Below are 14,960 nucleotides of genomic sequence, written 5' to 3'. Positions count from 1 at the left end.
CGATTCTCAACCAGAAACACTCTAAGGCACGCTCGGCGTATGCCACGCAACAATGTTTCAGAGACTCAGCGGCAGCTTGCGATCAGTCCATGGTCAAATTATTTTGGTCGCGAAACTTGGAACGAAAAGTGGCAAAAACCTATTGCCGCAGACAGCAACTTCCGCCGGCGATTGAAGCGCGACAAGGTGAGGAAGAAAAAATAACCAAATTAAAGAATCAATGGAGTTTTCAAATAGCTGTAGTTTTAAATGTGCCATAGTTAACTATAAAATTCCTTTGCAATTTATCTGTCACTTGGCTAACTGGTTGATTGTCTCATTTTTTTAGTCGAATGCCACAAATGGGGGGGGGGGGGGGCGTATCCAGGCAATCTGAAGGGCTTCTGTTTAGTTCGGTGCATTGCCGGGTCAAAGCGGCATCACTGAATTTTGCGTTATGGTTTCGTGCGTACCTTTCGTAGTTTATTGATTTGCTTTTGTGCCACGCCCTGGCGTCACAATTCAGAGCTGAGCAAGATCAAAGAAAGCGTAGATGGCGATTTCTGTGACTTGTTACCGCCTTCGCTGGCGCACGGCCGGCGTACCCTCGCCTTTCGTGACTGTGAATGTGACACGCTAAGCGACGACACTGCTATGGTTGCTTAAGAGACAGTCTCAAGGCTGATGTTTCCCTGCAGTGGTTTTCCACGATTAGGCAACGTGAGTTTTAGAACTTTTCTGTTATTGTACTCGTGGGTTATAGTTTCACAATTTATCTACCTGCAAATGTTTTGAAGTCATATACATTGCGAGTACATTATTCGGGTGATAATTCAACCTTTTTTCATTCATTTTTCTTGGTGGTCTTCTTTTTTTTTCTCACACGTAACTGACGAGCCATGAAAACGCAATAAGATTGCGTATTCATCAATAGGTATGTAAAAGGTCTGCGAATCAAGAAATATTTTGATTTCGCGCACGCACCGCATGTGGTTGCGCGTCATATTTCATCTCTTATTTTCAGTTTGTTGTAAGTTTTCTCGTTCATACGCGGATGGCGGTGATTGCAACAAGTCACTGCCAATCGCATGCATGGGCTTCTATGGATATTACGCTGCGATTTCATGTATACCTTAATAATCATGGTAAAATTGCGCGTAGGATGCGGATAGTCTAGAGCTTACGAAGCTATACCATTGATAATGCTGGAATCTTCAGTACCACATGTAAAAAGCCGACCGGCTGTACTGTTTGTCAGACTATTAACGGCTGAAGCTCTATTCGCCGATCTTAGTGCAAAGCGTGAACTGCTTGCTGTTGTTTCAACTTTCGTTTACCGTTCACGAGTCTGGCCAAATTAATACTTGCATCTTGGACACGCTAACTGCGGCCTTCGCGATTGCCACAAGCCCGTGAATACAAGCAGTTTGAGGAAAATTCATTAGGCAATGTAACCTTACGTGATTAAATATAAGCTAGAGGAGATTGTTATGCCGACGGACCACCGTTACAAGCAACAAGGCGGAAGGTGCTTTCATTCGCTTTTGTATGCTTCATTCAACTCAGTACTTCGGTTATGAAAGCTTCGCGTCAGTGGGCACTCGGCACGACGTGTAATTGTTGCCTAATAAACAATACCTACCCCACTGTTACATAAAATTAAAAGCAACTCTGAATGGTACTTCCGCGTCTCTTTTTGTCCAAGTAACACCGCGTCAAGCCTTTGTCAGAACCGCACATAAGAAGAAGAATATAAGTTCGAAGTAGAACAAAAGTTTAGTAGACGGTGAATATTGTGCCGGGCAAACTTGCGAAGTAAGTTTCAGATACTCCCAGTTATTCGTTCGTAGTTTCTGGCCCTACGAACCATAGCTTGCGTTGTAACGTAACACCTCAGCAAATGCTCGCCGTTTTCTGGTGACCAATGCAAACAAGGGTGATCCCAACAGCGGTAGAGGTATACCCTGTTGCTCACACACTCGTGCATAGGCCTTGATTAGCTGTCTCTGTCACCGTCACGTGCACGCACTGCCACTCAACACAAAAATAGTTGCAGCAGATCGAGCGGGTGAGAGAATCCAGTCTCGCTTCCGAGCCAAAATTAGATCGAAAGAGCAGCCACTCTCGTTACGTCAACGCTGCACAGCCGTCCTTTCCCGAGCTTGATTAAAGCCGACGCAAGCGGGACAAGCCCTGTCAACATCTGCGAGATCTTGTACATACACACTGTTATCTTGTTTTTGAAAGGAGTGCGTTATATCCCCTTCAGCGTCTGTCGCTTGGGTGTTTTGATTACCGTGAAGCACTGCTGTGTTTGTTTGGTTTACGAATTAGCAAAATGCAACGGAAAATCACACGAAATTACTGACGTCATCGATAGAGGGGTATGCAATAAATCATTCTACCGTGGTCAGTGATGTAATTAAACACGTTGTCACTGACATTTAGCACTTCCATTCGTAAATTTCTTTCTCTGCCCACAACAGCTTTTATTTGTTGGGTGCTTCAAATGAATAATGGACACGCTCCCGAATCCACACATTGGTAAGAACGCTTAGTGCGATGGTAACTCATGCAGATGAACCCGCAAAAAAGCAGCTTAGTAAGAGGGATACGACTACATCACTCAGTGCTTGCGGATGAATTGCCCTGTAAGTTTATCATTTCATTTCGGTTAGACGCGTCATCCAATTATTCGTGCCATGCGTGTCCCTTTACCAATACACTATAGAGGGTGCCCCAGGTACTTTTAGCTGCAGTTTCAAAATGTGCAGACAAATTCTACACGATGCGACTGCATACGTGGTGCTTGCTAATCCATGGAGTAAGTAACCCCATTTTTGTTGTTTTCCACTTCCTTAGGGAGACTTGTCCAAACCGCTAATTTTCTAAGGAATGAAGGTAGCAAAAATGTATGCAGTTAAATGCTTTATTTGTTGGCAAAACATTCGATTATGTAGTTTCTAGTTCTACATCTATTATTTGTTTCACTTCCTACTTACTACACATCCCCGGAATATACAAGAAAATAGGGCGCGACTTGCCCGCCTAGGTGCGTCTTGGTTGCACTGCTCTCTCAAGTTCCGCGTATGCTTCTCTCGCAACAGTTCATGGCAGCGATAAGCAGATGCAGCGGATGCAGCGGTTATCGCTTGCATTGCCGTTAGCAAAACGAGCGTCACCACACAGCCGCCGTCATCATCGCTGTCTTGTCGAGGCAGCACATCCGCCCAAATGCTGTGGTCATTTGCATAGGCAATGCCAGGGAGCACTGTAATCATAGCGTGCATAAGTGCGCTGATGGGTGTGGGTGTGTCATGTGTTTTGTGTGTGTGTTTTGTTTCTAGGGCATTCGTAGTGAATGAAAGAAAAATAAACTGATGCATATCACAAATAATGTTAGAAATCGCCTACTCGCACGTTTTAGAAGCAGAGCTGCAAAATCCCTATAAGAACTTTTCGCGTGGCTTCATTGCTTCAAGGGTTTCTTGATGAATAATAACGTCTAACTAGGCAATAGTTACAAAAGCAATAACATTGTGATTTGCTCCATGCAAGTGGCATCGTCATAGGAGAACAAAAGTTTACTTGTGCCAAAGACTGCGTTGACACTAAAACGGGCCAATGCTGCGTGTTCAGGGCCCTATTCCAAGGCACCGCACGCTCTCGCCATCCTATATGGCCTCCAGACTATAGCATCCATCGGTGCGCAAACGCAAGACAGTACAGCATTGCATCCCGCCTGAATCTGCTGTTATCCTCTTCGTGATCTTCGGTATGAGCCTTGCATTGCCACGTGGTGTGGTAGAGCGCGATGTGGTAGAGATCAGATCACAGGCATGTCTTTGTAAGATCACAGACATGTCTTTGCATACATACTACCCTTACAAGACAGGCATGTCTTGTAAGGGTAGTATGTATGCTATCGGTCACTATTTATATATGAATTCGTTTGGATCCGACGTAACGCCGCATTATCCATGGCCTAAAGGTTCTGGTTCTGGGTCGATTCTCCGCAATTCCCTGTAAGATTACAGAATTACTTTGTAACTGCGATCCATGGGTGTCGGGTCCTCCACGGTATTGCCCGTGGCAGCTCTGTAATTCGTAAAACCTCAAGCCACTCTATCTGCATATAGGTTTCCAGTACCACCATCTTGACCTGGGACCCAAGTGGCTGTCTGGGTATAGGTAATATCTAGTTTTCTGCTACTTGAGGAAGTATCCCCTGTGCCTTGAATCCGATCTTTCCTTTTGCATGATTTCTACATGCTGCCAGAAAATATGTGATAATTGTAAGCAGAGTATTGTACTCCATGCCTTTCTGTAAAGCTATAGCAATGACACTCTATTTTGTTTCCAGGATGGTTGCTTGAGAAAACAAAGGACGGGCCGTGATCTTACCATCTTCTATCTGCGATAACCGCTACCATAGTTTTTGCGTTACCTCAACATGGCGAAGCATCCGTGAACTTTGAAGTATACAAGAACTTTGTTGTTTTGTCCTTGCATGCCGCTCTAACTCTTTCCCACTCTTCGTGTAATGTCGGATTCCGTTTTGTGGCATTGGTCACACTTACAATCGGTGATCTCGTAGATTAGCTCTTATGTCTTTTGGCGCGTAGTTGTACATTCTACAAGCCCGAGATAGAAATAAATAAAAGGAAGAGACAGGGATTCTACAAGCTCGAATCTGTGAAGAAGAGCTCTGCCAGAATTTTACGGCAATCTACTGCCCTGCGCTATGAGTAGGGCCTCTGCTAGCTCATCAAATGTGTTGTGCAGGACGACAAACAGAAGTTTCTTAATTGCACGACAACCTCAATGCTGTCCTATATGCCATCATTATCATTTGTTGAGCGTTTTCTTGTTGCTACCTATTCATGACATGGTAAGAGAGCGAGCACATTACTTTGCAGATTCCTACGCATTTAACGGGATTGACGGTGTCTTACGTCCCCATTTCTTTCTGATTATGAGCCACACGGGCTGTCATTTGATTAAACTACAGCGTTGTTTTTCATATCGTGTTTGAAGTATGGAGACATTTGTTGTTCGATTGTAGCCTCATTCCGAGCGCTATAAGTATCAACCTCTCCAGAATAACCATTTCTTCAAGCCTGATCTCGAGATCGAGTGCTGGCTGTGTTCTTTGTTATTTGTTTTTGTTAGGTTGACTAGTTTCGATTTCTTTGGCAAGCACTGTAATTGTGTTTCTTATATCATGCGCATATAGGAACGTTGAATCCCGCGAAATAATCCGAGTTTTTTGGTCAGCCCGATTCTGGCCACGTTGAAGAGCGTGGGCATAATAACCGCTCGCTGCGGTGCGCCTTTGTTAGGAATATGATTTGGGTTGAATTCATTATTTCATATTTTGTTAACAGTGTTTCTTTGGTTGAGGAAGCTTCGAACGTACTCCTATGTCCTCGTACCGCACTTTGTCTCGGCTAGCACATCCAGTGTCCGTTTTTGACCTAAACGTTGTCAATTACCCCTTTTATGTGAATGGCCATGACAGTGTGTTCTCCTGTAGGGACGTCGGTTAAGACCTCCTCTTAAATGTCTGAGAATTTTCCGTGTTGAAAGATGTGGCCTGAAGCCAAACATGGTATCGGTGCTCTTTCAGAGGCGCAATTTTCAGAGCAGCTGGTTAAACTAATTACGCGTATTTACATGTACCAGAGCCCAACACGAGTTTTACGAAAATAATGATGAGAGCTTGTTAATCGCATCAACGAGAGAGAAAAAAAAGATAACTTATTCTGCCAGAATAAGGCATGATTCTGAAGATAACATAATAAAACAGATGTTTAGAAGATGACGTAGGCTTCATGGGCGGAAACAGCTCTGGACAACGCATGCTCCTGGAGGGGTTTTTCCGACTATTAGTCTTATCTTAGTGAAGGCTGCGATTTACTTTCTTTGCGGGTGTTTGTGAGGGCTTAGTCACTCTTCGCCAAACTTGGCCTGCGAAGATTAGCAAAATGTATGGCATCTCTGCATATATCTTCCATTAGGTACACCCTTATTATCTTGGCTGCACGTAGGAAAGAAAACAAGTTTACCATCATGCGTATTCACGCACTATACCAGGATATGTTTCATAGGTTTAAGATCACCAAAAAAAATTGCGTAATTCCTTCAGAACCCAATAGCACATATTTCCGAGACTTTGCCTTGAAGCGACTCCATGATTCACTCTAGTGAAGCTGTCAACACTATAGTGACCCATAGAGTTGAGGGTTACCCAGAGTTGTGCTGTCATCAGCGAAGACTTCTGCTGTCAGCGGCCGAGAGTTGTGCTGCCAGCTTCGAGCTAAATGGCTTGGTCTCCCAGCATGGGTGGAGGCTGGTGGCGCGAAAGACGGAAGGATCAGTGCTCCCTAAATTATGTTAGCGCTAACACTCGTATATCAAGTGACAGCGTCCACCAACTTCTGAAATATTAAGAACACTCACGCGCAAACACGCGAATGCAAAGACGTACGCCGAAGACGACGTCAAAATTGTAGTAATGAGCAAATGACTACGTTGGAGGAACGTATAATCCCGCTAATAATTGGTCTTGTGCGTAGAGGAGCATTGGACGTCGGCTGGAAAGATTACTCACTGATCTCTGGACGCGCAAGCTTACGCGGGATGTCATTAATAGTAGATTGAACAAAAATCAAAAACTAAACGACACCTTTAAGACTGCTCGAGTCAGTAATCAGCCTAAGAGGTGATCTTTGCAGGCTTACTTTAGTAGCTTTCAGAGGTTTGTAAGAAATGGGAGAAAAATGGGCTGGTTTATGTGGCAGAGTAGATAACCGACTTTTGCATGCTAAGTTTCGTAGCTATGCCTTGCAAATCTCCTATGCTAGTCAACTCATTCGAAGCTTATTTCAACGTACCCTATTAGAAGTGTATCGCTATGAAACGGGTATTAAAGAAAAGTGGGTCATGTTCGCTTGCTTTTCAAAGCATAATTCTTATGTTTTTACAGGTAAGTTCATTAAAGCATGGCAATTTTTCAAACAAGACTAACGTCCTGGTATGTTGAATTATTTTTAACATATTATTTATTTATTTCAGCGCTGTTCTATAGAAAACAAATATTATTACTATATTATTAATATTACGATACTACGTTATCAATACTACGATATCATGGGCTCCGGACGTCAACTTATCAGAATATACATGCACGCTTATATTTCCTGCAGTCGACGCAAATATACATTTGCATCCGTCAACCGCATCACTTCAATTATTTTCCTGCCCAGCACACGTATTTAGAGATGTCGTCTTCAATTTATACGGGCTTATTCCATCTACGGGCATTGTCAACGAATGGACTGTCGCAGCCATGGATCGATGAAGAGAGATAAAAATGAGATGCGGAAAAGCATGGAGGTTAACAGGAAGACAATTATCTGACTTTCTACACTGCAGTTGTGAAGGAGATACAGAAAAGTAAGAAGTAGAGGAAGTAGAGAGGGAAGTACCAATACATTCACACGCACACAAAAATATCACAATCGTTCAGTGAGGCGGGCCACTCACAGAAACATCAACAGCGTCTCATCGCTATCCGGCGTCGAGGTCAATCGTTCCCGCATTCCAAGATTTATTTTTCACAAAACGGCTCGTCAGTGAGGCGTGCTAACACTGCTGTGGAGACTGTGTCTGGGAGCTGTCTGAAGGCACTGACATGGAATATCTTCTGTGGTTTCGTCAGTGCCCCAATAGTCACATGCTGTAGTGTCTGGCGCTCTGAAAAGACACCGCTAGCCACTACATCGTTGGAAAGGATATAAATCAAGCGCCGCCTTACCTGCGAGATAACCAAAAAGCATTGCGTCTTTCATTCTACACTGCTGAGCAATGTCCATCGTGTATTCATTTCATACGTTCTGTGGTCGCTGTTACCTATACCTGTTTTAGCATTTTGCCCCTACTGAATAACATATACGTACGTATGATCTCAGAGAACGATGCAAGAGATCTATTGGTAATTTGCGAGTGGCGTGGTTTGCATAAGACTGCCGATTGTGAGATATTGTGCTTTGATTCATCGCATTAGCATTGAACACTGCTGCCCACGTCAGTGTCCTGAAACCTCACCATTATTTCTACATTACGGATGCGGGCACCAGTGATACAGTTTTCTCGTACCAATTGAATCCTGCCGGCTGTCGCCTGTTTCTATACAGTAACCCATTTAACGAAATAATGACAAAAGCTCACCCGTCTGCTCAGAGGTGCCGTCAAAACAGCATTAGAATTTAAACAGCGTCGATCATGTTAGTAAACATTCATCTTAGCGAATTCATGCGATATAACGTAGACGTAAGGGAACGAATGCAAAGACGAGCGGAATCGCGCATTACACCGGTGGCCTTCCTGCCGCTTCTCTTTGTTGCAGTGTTCGTGCACAAATTGGCTAACATCTGAGCTTCGAACCGCTGCCCCAACACTTTGCCATATACTTTTTCGTAAGACTTGATAACGCCTATAGCCGCTATTAGCCTTCTGTCCACATTCCCTCCTGAACTGGCCACAGGTCCAACGAAGTTGTTACGCCATCACAAATTGATTACGTGGTCGAAGACGCATCGCAATCTTCTGATCTCCCTGTGCACAGGCCACCGTATTGCTCTGTGCTCGTAAGTCTCATTGCGTTGTGCTCACATTCGCTCACGAGGTTGACCTTTCCTTTTTAACGGGTGGTATTGTGAGAAAAATCGGTATGCTAGGAAGCACCGTTGGCAATGAGCGATTGATACCCATTCCCCCTTTTGCCTAGGCCCTACCAGCGATTGGTGCAGTTGTTCCTATTGCTGGACGACCCGAACGGTCCTCCTGTGCGTTATGTAAGTATACTCTTACCCTGAATACGTGTTGAGCAGGTTTTCATTGGCAAGAGTAAACCCCACAAAGAAAGTGAGATCTCAGCGGGTGTTACAAAAAATATTTCACTTGCTTTACTGTGCTGAGCAAAACATAGAAAACACCTTCAACAGGCGCAAAATTAAGCTCAACGTGAGAGCATGACACTACATTTGTCATCAAAACTAGCTGCACAACACAAGTTGCGCAGAGCTAAAGTGGGCCGCCACGCTTTTGTCACTAAAGGTATCCGTACCATTCAGTCGGGATCAAACTAAAATAGGCAAATACAGCTGCCACCGAGAGCATGAGTCTCAGATATATCCTATAAAAAAGCACTGTTTGGTACAGTACACTGCAACCACCGAAGAAATTGATAATACAATGACGGGTAAAAAAAATAAATGACATGTCAGCATCGCATGCCTTTTGAACCCAGCTAACGATGACAGGAACTTCGAGAAAACTTTTTTTTGTAATTTTAACATTCTGATCGTACGCGATGATGGTTTTCTCGTTTCATATGTATTTATGCCCACACAAGAGCACGATCATAAGATTTTGTTGCTAAAAATCAAAGATTGTTTATTCCTATGCACTGACTTTTAATGTAAAACTTTCCCACTGTTTCTTTTTTCTGAAATTGCCGGCTGTCACTTCCGGATGATGCGCGTTGAACTCAACTTCGTGAAAACAGTCGCAAAACAAAGAATAAATGTTTTGGTGAATTTGTTGACCCTAAACAAAAAACCACGGGAGGTAAGTGGGTAATTTATGTTACGTTTTTTATTTATTTTATTGCTTTTGTCTTGCACACTGCTCTCCACTGCAATGTGCTACTAATCGGAGAGTAGAGTAAATAAATATGCAGAGAGTATAAGAAATGCTCGAAAGTCTTCATTTTAGCACTGTGTTGACGGAATACATTATTGATTGATATGAATTATTTGATTCATATGTGGGGTTTATCATGCAAAAACCACCACATGATAATGGAAGACGCCGTCGTGGAACGCTCCGGAAAGTTTAACCACCTGGGGAACGGAATACATTACACTTACACAATTATAAGCAAGTTCTTTCGAGCGTGCAATGCGTAGTTATAATTTCTCAGTTTAAAATATCGAAAAGCACTATTGCTCGCGTCAGAAAATGAAACGCCTGCACGTTTGTGCACCACGCCACCCGCAAGAACGTGAGTTGCGTTTCTTCTTTAAGATATTTTAAATATTCTCTGCACTAAGCAAAAATGTGGTTAACGGAAGAATGTGTAGCTAACGCGAGGTAGCAGCTGCAAACAACAGCCATGCACGCAATCCCTCTAGATAAGTTTATTTTTCCTGTAGACTGGTATTCAGTGAGTGGTTCAGCTGCGGGTAACTGGAAGGGCATGTTCATGGGTGCACGCTAGAAGTGGTTCACTTGGTTTACTCATGCTTATGCGTTTAGGGCTTCGTGGCGATCTATGGGAAGTATGGGCAAAGGCTTTAAATACGCACCTACGCAGCGCAACTTAGTGCGAAGTGAAGACTTGAATATATATATTCTGTTAAATTTGCATAAGACAGCAGTAGTAAGTGTAGTGCAAAAATAATTGGAAGGAATGTACTCGTTCTCGTAGCAAACTACAACTACCAAATCTCTACATGTTTCTGAGGGGTTATTACGACAGCATGAATAATGTGAGAGTGACTACAAATTAGACATTTACTTTCGCTTCTTTTTCTAGCAGTGCGCTTAAGAAATATCTGAACAGTGGCTTAGTATTGAAGCAATCTGCCCTGTGCACCACTCACAAAAAAGCTAAATGGTATAAAGAAGCTTTTTTTTTTGGGGGGGGGGGGGAGGGGGGGATTTTTCACGTTAATTCTTTTATGTTCTGTGCTTATCAATGCTCGGCTTGGCAATTACTAATACCTCTATTAGGACACTACGACACGTAAGCTGCAAATGTAAGCCGATTACTGTGATGACGTATAACTAAGGCAGGCCTATTGTTGAAGATAGTAAATTTTGCCGGCTACATAATTAGGGGGGCTTTCATTCCCGCAGCGTGCCTGCCTAAACCGATCGCATTAGCCTCCGATTCGGTGGAGGTCGTAATCTCTTCTAAAGATTTGTATTTAATGAGCGCATTAGGAGCTTTTCATAAGTATTTTGTGCATGCACTCTGCGTTAGAAGCTATGGCTCTGAACGCATCATCCCGGCCAAACTATTGAGGCTGCCGCCGACTATACCACGCTATGCAAATTAAACTGGTCTTCTGATAATGTCGTCTAAAGCAAAGTTTAATGACATAATACTAAGTAAAATTAATATAGTTTATATTGTTAAGCTCCTGAACCTTCTTTTCTTCCTCTTTCGTCGTTACAACAGTCAAGATAGGGGCAGTGGGCCGTCAATACTGTTCACTTTCAGCGCACTACAAGGAAGAAGTTGATTGGTTTAAGTTCTTCCTACAAAATACCCTATGGTTTGAGAGAGTCGTTCCATAATAATGTACTGGAGAAAAAGAACAAAACGAATGGTTTCAGGGTGTGTTGCTCTTCCCGTATATCCCTTCCAGTTTAATACGTTGCCTCATCATAATAAATTGTTGTACATTGGCGGCTTCAGGACTACTGTCGATAGCGTCGGCCATGGTATAGCGCTTGAAGTATATGATAAAGTTTAGTTACGAAGTTTCAGATTAAGGCCAGAAATTCTAGCGACCTCCACGATGGTCATCCCGTGTTTTACTATAAGACAGTGACGTTTTATTCGATACAACACTGGTGTAACACGAAAATAAATCGCGTGCGCAGCCACAAGCGCTGCAGAAACTGTTCATTCCTTTCCTCACTAGGACAAATTTATTTACGAACAAAGCTTCTGCTAATAACACTGATCGCGTGTCTCTATAGAGCTATCCAGATAGTGTATTCGTGTTGCGGCATTGCAGTCACGGTGTCGCGAGGTAAATCAATTACTCGTGCGTTCAAGTGATGAGTTGAACCACCGGATTGAGCAGTTAAGATACATGCATGAAGGCGCATACTACAGTACTAATACAAGTGTATTGGTCGAAGTTGTGTTGTGGGCCCCGCCGTGGTGGTCTAGTGACTAAGGTACTCGGTTGCTGACCCACACGTCACGAGATCGAATAGGGGCTGTGGCGGCTGAATTATCGATGGAGGTCAAACTGCTTTAGGCCCATGTGCTCAAATTTGGGTGCACGTTAAATAACCCCAAGTGGTCTAAATTTCTGCATCCCTCCACTACAGCGTTTTTTCATAATTATATGGTGGTTTGGGGACGTTAAAGCTGACATATTAATCAATCGATTTCGTGTTGCGTGCTTCGCCTATCAACATCACCAAGAACAGAATTCGCGCGAATGCGGTCTGTGGTTGATAGCATAAATACTTTCTGTGCAGATATATATATATATATATATATATATATCGAACACTAAACTTAATTCGACATGTGTGGGAAGTAGAGTCCCTGCTTTCAATATTATTGTTTGGTTCGCGGTGCGAATTTCGGTGCGTGAGTCGGATTTGCTGCACTGCTGACAATAATGTGAGCAAGACATCTTCATAATAGTATGTAGTCTTTTTTTTCTAAATCGGAATATTTTGCCACTGTTGTAGTTCGGTATAGGAATTGATTTGCAGGGACGGGATTTACGCTAGAACAGGCAGCATCGGCTTAAATAACGACCACAAATCCTCACAAGCAGCTTTGCGCACTCGAGGGACTCTGGATGCGCGTACTAAGCCTAGCGCTAATGTTGGCCTCATTTACCAACGTCATAATTAGCGTGCTGTTTTAAGATGATGCACGAAACGGTGACACAAGGCTTTTTCGTAACGTTCTTCAATGATTATCTCCATAATTTCGGGAAAAGACGCGTTCTTCAGTGCTATACGCATTCATGAAGTCCACAAAACGAGTGGAGAAGGGAACGGTGACTACGCACGACGGTCCAGCGGCACAATGACGATAAATTATGCGGGAAACGATGTGATGGTTAGCGGCCGTCGTTTGTCGCTCCAGCAGACGCTCTCCGAGTCCTCGTCTTCTAGCCTCTTCGCGAGCAGAAGAGATGAAATTGTTCGAACTAGGCTGCCTGGTAGATTTACACATAGCTCGACGTCAGAAATTGCTCTGGAGAAGTCTCATTTTGTCAGTAGAAGCTGAAATCAGGCACATCTAAATTTACTTGCTTCGTTCATGCATTTTTTACTTCTTATAAATTTAGCGCTTATACATAAAACGCAAACATGATCTTTATGAGAAATCCAAAATATTATACTTAATAATATAGCAATATCGTACAGATAAAATCCATCTTGTCTAGAGCTTTCAGTCGGTTGCTTCAGCTCTCGTTTTCTGCAGAAATATGTAAACACTGACGTCTAAATAATTTCAAACATTGTCATAATGCGTAGTGGACTATTGTGCTATAATTTAAGCATTAACGGAACTTCCAGATAACGTGTGGTAGAAGCCGAAACAAACAACAGCGTCGACAGAGACGCTGCGCTGCTCTACACAAATGTGATTATACTCATACATGCGCTGGATTTCAACACGCACAGCGACTACCGTCTACAAGAAATGATATTCACGTGATATGCAGAAGTGGCGCCTTGTGAAACATTAGACAAATATAGACAAGCGCGTGATTGTCAAACACAAGGGACATAAACGCGATGTAGGGCTCTCGACACCCATGAAATTATGCACGTATTAAGGTCACTTTTAAGAAATTACACTTCCTATGTCCCTGAATAGCGTACACTATCAGCGTTTCAAAAGTTTAATATATTTGGGTGCAATGGTTTTCTTCTTGATTTAGTTATGTGACGGTGCAATGGTGTTATATGAACAAAGACATCATTGCAGGTCATTATTTTAGAAACAGGACCATGTGGACTAGACAAGGCTGTCGTTGTTCTATGCCGACATAGTCAATCTTGCCTAATATGGCGCCTACTTGGCACTGTATATGCGAACTTGATTATAAGTGGAGCACGATCCCTCCCTTAGCGTGGCTAAGCCTGATTCCATCACATGATTATTAACGATTTATGAATGTTAACCACTTCCATATTTTATGTACTGTCTATTGCTTGTGGGTGCACTGAACTAGGGGGAGCCCCACTAATTATCTTAGCACGTGCCAGTGCATACGCGCGGTGGATAAAGTGGCGATCATTTAGAACCCATCGGTTCTTTTTTGCTGCAGTATGGGCGTTATGACTTCAATAATTGCAGTGGCACGGAGAGTAGAAGCAGCACTCTGTTCGTACGCATACAGGTATTGCTGAAACATATGATAAACTTAAAAGCATCTATTGGCTAATGCCTGAACCAAGATGCTAATGTATACTGTGTCTCAGCGAGCATAAGAAACATGATATATTACTGCAGCGATGTATGAAACAGTTTGTAGAGTGTTCACGTGACTAGAAAGAGAGATGCAGCTTCTATTTACGGTTTGAATTTTTTCGTGATACAGGTAAAACCGTTGCACATGCTCTGTAAAAAATTAATTTGTGTTCAAAACGACAATGGGAGCGCAATATTTCATTTAGGTTCGTGCTAGAGATAAAAAAGCGCTCGTTCTTCTGCTTGATTTGGTATATCTTGGTCCAAACAAAACAAGTTTTCTTACTGCTACACAAATTTTTCTTAGGTGAATAATTGCTGTCTGCTGTCAGAAGTGTCACATCGTATATGATACACAGTATATGATAGAAAACAAGCAAAAAGCGTTGGAAACTGTGGCTTTGGCATTGAGAAACTCGAATAAGGCCTGGGAGCCGTCGTGCAAGGTAACACATGCCTGTCTGCAGTTGAAGTCCTCGTGTGAGCGCTTGTTGTTCATCTTCCTAAGGGTACGTGACACTGGAGCACGTGTGAATGCGTCCATAAGTGAAGGTAACCCTGGAAGAAAAAAAGAAAAGAAAAACGAAACCAAGTCTCGAAAACGAAAATCGAAGTGCCATTAGTGCTGCGCATTGTTTTAATGTCTCCAAACGTATGGCGACGTTAATTTTCTTTACGGAGTCCCCCGGACTGACCACCCGAATAAAGTGTCCATAATGTCTGAAAG

General features: G+C 43.0%; 1 long non-coding RNA gene across 1 annotated transcript in view; it reads left to right on the top strand.

Moving 5' to 3' along the window:
• Nucleotides 1–428: 428 nt before the first annotated feature.
• Nucleotides 429–14,960, top strand: part of LOC142764992 (uncharacterized) — a 30,456-nt gene continuing 15,924 nt past the window's right edge. The window contains exons 1-2 of the long non-coding RNA XR_012884000.1: nt 429–699; nt 8,771–8,837. This is a non-coding gene — a long non-coding RNA (uncharacterized LOC142764992). The remainder of the gene's footprint in view (nt 700–8,770; nt 8,838–14,960) is intronic.

This window comes from Rhipicephalus microplus, chromosome 6 (assembly GCF_043290135.1).
Source record: "Rhipicephalus microplus isolate Deutch F79 chromosome 6, USDA_Rmic, whole genome shotgun sequence".
Taxonomy (NCBI): Eukaryota; Metazoa; Arthropoda; class Arachnida; order Ixodida; family Ixodidae; genus Rhipicephalus; species Rhipicephalus microplus.
This window is presented reverse-complemented; position numbering and strand designations above follow the sequence as displayed.